We start from the raw sequence: 7,174 nt of genomic DNA, 5'->3' as shown, positions 1-7,174 counted from the left end.
CATCTTGTGTCGTTTATTTAATAAATGACATTGTTATTCTGATTGCATCACGATCATACAGTTGTTGAAATTGAATTTAAAATTGTGTTTTAATGCCTCACCTGACGTAATGCTAGAATAAAAGCATGTGCAAGCTTTTCTTTTGACGCACAGGTCACCTGACATAAGGTTTGTGAGGTCCTAACTGTGGCATTATGGGTCAGAGCTAAGGTGGATGCAGAGGAGACATGGACACTTCTAAATTAATCATATTCTGCACATGGTTCAAGAGACTCATACTGTAATTTGGCTTTAACTATGTTAATATGTCATTCTGTTGATATACTGTATTGTACGTGGACAATATGTTTACGCTTTTACATTAACATTACTATATGTAATGTTGCTCTGTTTATCAGTTTTTGGGGAGTTTCTTCTGTTCCCAAAGAACTGCATAGCTCAGTGGAAAAATGTAGCTGTACTACCTGGCTGTCTTTGTTGCGCTCTACAATTATAGAACAGTAGATGTCGCTTTAGTACAAGAAAGAGAGCAGACGCTGCCCTCATGTTGGATCCTGAAAAGTTAAATTACCTATAGAAAGGGCAGTGATCTAATAGAGCAACAGGTTTTATCTTAACAACTGCTTCTAAAGGTGTTAACAAATCAGATAAGCAGGCAGATCATCACCTTCATGAATTCTTCTCAGTCTTCTTTAGCATGGGCCTTTTCACTCAACTCATCAGTGAGAAGCTACAGTGTGCAACTGAGACAGTTCAATACAGAGATCATTAACACAACCATGATGACCACGTCATTAACGTAATATATTATTTGACACTGCAAAAATGGTCACAGGAACTGGTTTCATGATATCTTTATTAGCTGACTTCACTCAAAATGCAACACATTATAAGATTTATCACACTGATCAGTCGGCAATGAGTTATATCACCACAGATCTCAACATCTAACAGCACATGGTGCTGAAATGCAGACCACAGTTTTGGTTTCCTTAATGTGTGTGCGAGATCCTGCTGTTCTGGTGGTGCAGCCCTTCAGCTTAATTAATTAATAAAAGATTAATGAGACAATTTTACACAGCAGCAAGACGAAGCGGTTATAAGCTAAGGGAAAAAGAGCCAAATGATGCTGTACGTGCAAAACGAGCTGACGTGAAAGGCTGAAGCCGCTGTTTTGTTTCCTGGAGGTGGCAGCAGAGGGCAGGGTGACATCTCTTAGGACAGTGCACAATAAAAATCAACTATGTGTGCTGCTGTAGAGAAACAATTAACAGATGTTCACAATCTTTATAGCATTGGGAATATATATTATTCAATTATTTATAATGAATAGGACTATTTATTTATTATTTAATTTCAGTTTTAAAAATAATAGCTGAAACTGGCAAAAATGTTAAAGTATTGGATGAATGGAGCCAAACTAAAAACAAGAGTCCTTTTACAAACTGGACTATTTTAAAAGTAGACTAGACCTCAAGTCAAGACCTCTTAACTTCTCTGTACTATTCACACAATAAAAAAAAACCCCAACCATAATCTCTCTCTGACGAACAGGAAAGAGGAAAAGCGCACTTCACTGGTGACTCTGTGAATTCACGAGGTTCCCTGAAGACAAGCATGGAGCCAACCGCAAATAACTTGTTAGGAGACACGGTTTAAACAGAAAGACCCCTGTTTCTGCACTACCTGCACCACAGAATGCAGACAAATAATAGAACTGTATTTGCTGACATCCGTTTACCTTTGCTTTGCAATCTTTCATCCATCAGAATTTATTTTTATATTTAATATTGCACTTGTGAGGCAAAAAAAAAGCCATTTGACATTTATCATTTATTGATATGACACCAAACCTTCTGTCATGACCAAACTGAGTCATAATGATTATTAAGCCATTGGTCAACTGACATCAGTTCATTTATGAGTCTGATAATTGGAATTACTGCCTACAGTCATTTTCATTTTTTACCCACTCTGCCACTTTGTTTCTCAGAAGAAACACAATAGGATGTTTGTACACGAGCCAATGTATTCAGTGCCCACAGAGGATCATAGTGACGATCAACTGGCAGCAAAAATTGAAAGACAACAATAGACCCACATGCTGCCCTTGAATGTAAGTGGCCCCTGTGAGAGAGGACAAAGCCAGCATTTCATACAGTGGCACTGATCTGGAGTGTTCTCAGTTCGGGTTTTTGTGTGCGTGAGTGAGAGAAAGAGAGCTTTTACGTGCATTTGAGTACACATAGTTGGCCAAATGTGGCGTCAATGAAGCCCACCAGAGGTCCAACATCTCCCACATTCATTGAGTCAGAGATTTTCTGACACTGATGTGGAAGCTACAGAACAACCACACAAAAAAAAAAAACCTCACAAAATTATCCAGAAAATCCACTTTGACAAAGCTTTAAAAGAAATTATCTGTTGCTGTTTGTGACAAAATAACTTTTCACACACAAGAACAAGACAATAACAATATATATGAGACCAGCTTTCCTGCATGTTCAACAGTGATACAGGTAAAATGTTTAAAATGTCTTTACTCAGTTACTCTTTACATCATATGTGTATTTAAGGGAGGCTGTTGTCATGTGCTTTTGTGTGACCTCTCCTGTATCTTTCCCTTTTCCCTTCCCAACACTTGAAGGTAACAGCCACTGGCTCAGTTTCCTGCGATTGTTCTGCACATTCAAGATCACATATGAGGAAGCTGTTATTACTGCAGACACAGCAAAAAAATTTTATTCAGCGTTACATGCCACAACACACAGTGGCCACGACTGGGTGAAGGTTTACCAGGCGTACAATCTCTCATGCAACATCTATGATTATCTCTGCCTAAAAAAAGCTTTTTATTGTCTTAATTATTCTAAATAGAGGAGTTGCAGTGTCAGAGAAAAGCCACAAAACAGAGCGCTGCTCTCACCTAACACACTTAATTAGAGGGAAACTCTAACTTTTCCACACTATGTTAGCTGCTGCTGCGTCTTTGACTTGTATCCTCATCATATTGAGATCTTTAAAGGCATCAAACACAATAACAAAAGAAACATATATGAACTCCTCAGAACACACGTTTTAATTCAGCCAAATGAGTTAAGAGATGGACGTTAGATGTTAAATTCAAAAGAAATGGCAGAAGAATCTCTAGGTTTGGTGTTTTACTTCCTCAAGCTGCTGTGAACTGTGGTGTGGAGACGAGTGGACGGTCCAAACACGTGCTGACCCGCATAGGAATGAGGTCATGAATAGAGGAAATGTTGATTTTTAGTTGACTCTCTGCCACATAAGCAGAGTTAGGGACAGTTTTGTATGGATTTCACAAGCAAATGATGACATTATCACTGAAGTTATTTAGTAATCTAATGTTATTTTTGGGGTTGTTAATCATAAAGCATGGTAAACTGATAAATCTGAAAAGTAAACAATCATTAATAATAGTTGGAATAAGGAATATATTCTTTATAGCTGTAGTTTATTAGCATAAAAATCAGAGTTTATGTCCTAATCTAAAGGAAAAAGGCCACTGAGTGTTTTAATATGTGCATTATACCACTACATCATTCATATGTATTTATGTTTATGTATAAGACTATATATAGACACAGCTCAATAATGTATGAACATGCACATGTGCAGTCACTGGTGCTGCACATGTGCATGCTTTATTTATTTAGTACAACTACACACGCATCTTGCATTTTTCACACGCGCAGTCCTGCATTATTATTATTATTATTATTTTTGTTTATATGTTTTAGAGCAACTTTCTCTTCTTTTGAATCAGGCATCAGCAGAGCCAGCCACGGGTCTCTTTCGAAAAAAGTGGGTGGCGTTGTTGTGTGTAGGCATGGAGAGACGCACGGAGACGCTGCTGCCGCTGCTGCTGCTGCCTGCGCTGTGACAACAGCTGATTGTGCCGAGGCGCACGGCCAGGACCACCGTGGCCCCCCTTTCTACTGTCGACATGCTGGAGTTTTTTTTTTTTTTTTCTGTTTTTTTAACCTTTAACCCTGAAATAAAGCAGATCTTCTCAGGAATAATAATGCGTCCGCGCGTGGCCCTAACAGTGCGGGACGTGTAGCTGCTGAAAAGTTGGGTCGCTGGAGCAAAAAAAAAGCAACTCCGCCAACACATCACCAGGCTGAAGTTGGATATCTTGTCTGACTGGATGTAACGGCCCATATTTTCTTCAGGGACTCTCACTTTACAGGTAAGAAAAGCGCTAATACAGCAAAGGGGGCTTCACTTAAACAGCCAGACGAACTAGAAAACGCCCAACACGGGATGAGAGACGCGTTGATGTTCATATAAGTTACAGATCACGCATGAAAGCGCAGTTTAGCGTCCACAGACACTACATTAGCCACTCTCTGCTCCACCTGAGAGCACTAACCCTGCAGTATACTTGTCTGATAAAGCTGTGTACTGTCATAGCCATGTGCCGACAGCTGTGTGTGTGTGTGTGCGTACTTTGGACATTATTTCTGCTGCGCGCACGGAAGAGTTCAGCGTGGACCCAGCCTCAGTTTGAAAACTGACTCATGACGTGAGCTGAATGACTGATGGTGGTGAACACAAGTGCTGCAGACCAAATAACCCCCCTGCTGTCTGTGTGTCACCTGTGTCCGCTTGCTGTCAGTTGTTCCACCATGTGAGAGGGACACCAACGCGCACATCCACACACACACACACACAGAGCTGAGGGAATATTCTGGCTCCACACACTGGCACTCAACTGTGATGGTGTGTTAAGAGCTGTGATGGTTTCTATTCAGCTCTCCTCTCCTCTATCTAATGGTGTTTTATTACATGCTGTGCTGTGCTCAAGTGAAACAGACATGATGTTGTGATGCATTATGGAGTCAGGGGAGTTATTTAAGGGCAGACACACGTGGTCTATACAGTAGACAATGTGAAATGTGTGATGCATCAACACAGTTAGAGGATGAAATAGCAAGACAGGAGCCATACCATAAAATGATGCTGCCTGCATATTTGTGACTATGCACACAAATGCCTTATAACAACCCACAACACGGTGATCAGGTGAGTCTGCATGTATGCACACTGTAGGAACATGTGCATTATGATATGGTAATTACAGGATGAAATCTCCAGTTGTGATTAATTCTTAACCTCATCTTTTATCTCCGTTCTCTCTTTTGATGTGACATCCTGCTTTTTTTTTTTTTTTTTTTTTTTTGCACAATACAGCATGTACCTTTACACATCGGTTTAGTCATCACCCTGTGGTTTGACCTATAAATTGTAAAATCCGTTGCAAAAACAAAATGTAGATTCAAGCCAGACTCCACTTTGATTCTGTGAGTCTTCACCACACGCCAGTTTAGCATAATCCTTCATGTTTTGTTGTCATGTTCTGTTCCACATGTGCATAAACAAAGGAAGTGATTGCGTTGTTTCCTTTTGGCACTTTTAACACATTCAGTGCAAAAGATGAAGTAGATAAAGACATGTACTGGAACCCCCCCACTATAGTCAATCAAACATTAAAAAGACTTCCCCTTTCTTAATGTTGTAGCCATGTTAAATGTCCGAGCATTAATTTAGTGCAAGCATAGCCTTCACTTTTGTGTTTGGCGCCTAGTCAGGATTTGTTCTAAACATCCTACACACTGAATTATTGAATATTGCTGCCGATGAAGAAACTTGAGATGTTTGTGTCAGTTTGCAAGCCTTGCCCGTCACACAAACACATGCAAGACTTGCAGCGGTTGTCTCCATAAATCCACTCAAACATATAATTGTGTAGAGCAACGTGGATTACGCCTGTGTCATATTCCGATGGGCCAGAATCACTCCAAACTACAGCTGCAGAACAGAATGAAGAAATAATAAAAAAATAACGTAACGGTGCATGGGAAAAACAGGAACTTTATTCTTTTCGTCCTGTTATGTAATGCAACATCACTTCAGAGCAAAAGCAATGCTCAGTCATTAATGAATAATAAAATTCCTCACGTTCTTTGCTGGCATAACAGTATTAGTTAGCCTGGCTGAACAGTCAGGAAAGGCAGTAGAGTTAATTTGATATGAAGCAGAAGTGAATGGGGTGCATTAGTTTAGTGCTGGTGTGAGAGAAAATGTACAAAGAAAAGAGTGAGGCATCAGTACTGATATAATAAGAGTCAAAATAAGGAAGTTGATGTAATTAACATGATATTAGGTTTCTTAGCTGACACATTTGCTTTGTATTTAGGTCCCAGTGTTGTTTAGATATAGTATAATTTGCATTATTCTCTAGAAAGAATGGAAGATAGATATTTTTATGCATAAGGAGAATGCATATTTGTAAAAAAAAAGGTGCAACTGTACTTTATGTTGTTTAATTAGACAAAAACTCCAGATGGTTATGGACAAATAACTATCTAGAGACTCTAAAAACTAAAAAGAATGTGCTTACTTTGCAGCTTTGTATGTTTGGACTTGTCATAGCATGAATTAAAAAGGTTGGAAGGTCAACAAACAGTGAGTGATGAAGTGTCAGTGTCTGAGACCCCCACCCCTCAATAACTTTCTGACACTGCAATCAAAGATTTGTATCTCTCCAATCAGTTTTGTGCGAGAAGACACTGTAAAGAAATTACCATGTTAAATGTGAACCACCTTAACTAATGGCTTTCTGGTACAGTAACATACATACTAGTAGAGATACCAGTTTGCCATTAAAGTGCCAATGACATGAGACCTGATGTTTAACCCTGATCGTCCTGTGATAGCGTGTGGGATCAGATAAAAAGTGGTTCTATACTCTTGTAAAGTGTTGACAGTAAGATTTATAATGTGCATGCTGTCTGCACAGAGACTAGTGTTATACACCAGAGGGGTTTGTTGACCTTTTCCCCTCTAAATAAACATCATTTAATTATCGACTATTAGTTGTGAAACTAAGATCGATCTGTTTTACCTCACATATTTTCTGTTAAAGATTGATGTAGCTGGCACTACATTCGTGTTAAATTCCTATAGTGTTGTAGTCCTCTGTCTAGATTATTCCATGCCAGTCCCAACAAGAGCTGTTCAATGAGTGTATTTACGCAAACTCTAAAAAATCCAGTTAGGAAATCTCATCGAAGTGGGCTTTTCCACTTTTGTTGAATCGATTTGATGTCCTCAGGTCACCCTGAGCTGTCTAAAAGTTTGTGTAGAA

At 39.2% G+C, this 7,174-nt stretch overlaps 1 protein-coding gene across 1 annotated transcript in view; it reads left to right on the top strand.

The window, feature by feature from the left end:
- Window positions 1-3,874: 3,874 nt before the first annotated feature.
- dnmbp (dynamin binding protein) overlaps window positions 3,875-7,174 on the top strand; it is a 35,655-nt gene continuing 32,355 nt past the window's right edge. The window contains exon 1 of the mRNA XM_026352134.1: window positions 3,875-4,213. The gene's annotated coding sequence lies outside the window, so the exon portion shown is untranslated. The remainder of the gene's footprint in view (window positions 4,214-7,174) is intronic.

Source organism: Anabas testudineus, chromosome 19 (genome assembly GCF_900324465.2).
Source record: "Anabas testudineus chromosome 19, fAnaTes1.2, whole genome shotgun sequence".
Classification (NCBI taxonomy): domain Eukaryota; kingdom Metazoa; phylum Chordata; class Actinopteri; order Anabantiformes; family Anabantidae; genus Anabas; species Anabas testudineus.
This window is presented reverse-complemented; position numbering and strand designations above follow the sequence as displayed.